The following is a 1,030-nucleotide window of genomic DNA, read 5'->3' as shown; positions in this document are numbered from 1 at the left end:
GAAAACAAATGAATTTTACTCTTTTTGCTAAAAATATATATTTACATGAAAGCTAGGTTGAGAAGTATGTATATATAGAAAACACCCTAGGAAATAATGTTGACTTCTAAGAAGGGTACCTTCAAATTATTATTTTTGTTTTCTTTCAATGACTACACCTAACACAATCTAGTTCTTGAGGATCTGGGGTTGGAGTATGTAAGTGCATGGACAAATTACTAGCTAATAGAAGCAGCAAGAATAAGAAAGGATGAAAGCATACAATAGTATGAATTTTATATCTCCCTCGTGAAATTTACAGACAGATATTTCAGTTCAAGGGGGTTCTGTTCCACACTTTCCTACAGGGTCTCAAGTTTTCAGGTCCTCTGCTCTCTACAATATGTAGTTTAAAAGGTCACCTGAGCATCAATATCCAGCTGTCAGATATTGGAGAAGGGGTGGGGTTGCCATCCACACTTTTTAAACACGTAGGTCTAGAAGTTTAACATATAAAAATCATACTTCCATTCCATTGGTGAGAACTAGTCACATTGTAGTAGTAGAAAATGTTATTTGTAGTGGACAACCACTTTCAAGCAACAGCTCTACCTTACAGAGCAAGAAATCTACATTGAAAATATGCAGAATCTGAGAAATTCTTACCACCTTTAATGCTACTACCCTGGTCCTAACAACCATATCTCTTGCCCTTATCATATAATTCACTTCTACCCCAATATCTCTACAATTTCTTCTAAACTGCAAAACTGCAGTGGTCCTTTTAAAACAAAGCCTGCAAAGGCAAAATACAGGATTAATCCTGAGAGACTTTTATGGCTGGGCTTAAAAATGGTACACAACCTTTCTGCTTATATGCTCTTGCTTAGATAGACCTCAGCTACTTGGACACAAAAACTGCAAAAGAAGCTGAGAAAATGTCTAGTTTTTAGGGTTTTTTTTTTATTATTTTACCTTTTGCTATAGAAGGAGGATTGGATTTGGGGACAATATAATGTACTTCCCAACCTTACATTCAAAAAAGGATTAT

Source organism: Propithecus coquereli, unplaced genomic scaffold (genome assembly GCF_000956105.1).
Source record: "Propithecus coquereli isolate 6110/MARCELLA unplaced genomic scaffold, Pcoq_1.0 Scaffold788, whole genome shotgun sequence".
In the NCBI taxonomy this organism is placed as follows: domain Eukaryota; kingdom Metazoa; phylum Chordata; class Mammalia; order Primates; family Indriidae; genus Propithecus; species Propithecus coquereli.
The sequence above is the reverse complement of the archived record's forward strand: the minus strand, read 5'-3'. Positions refer to the sequence as shown.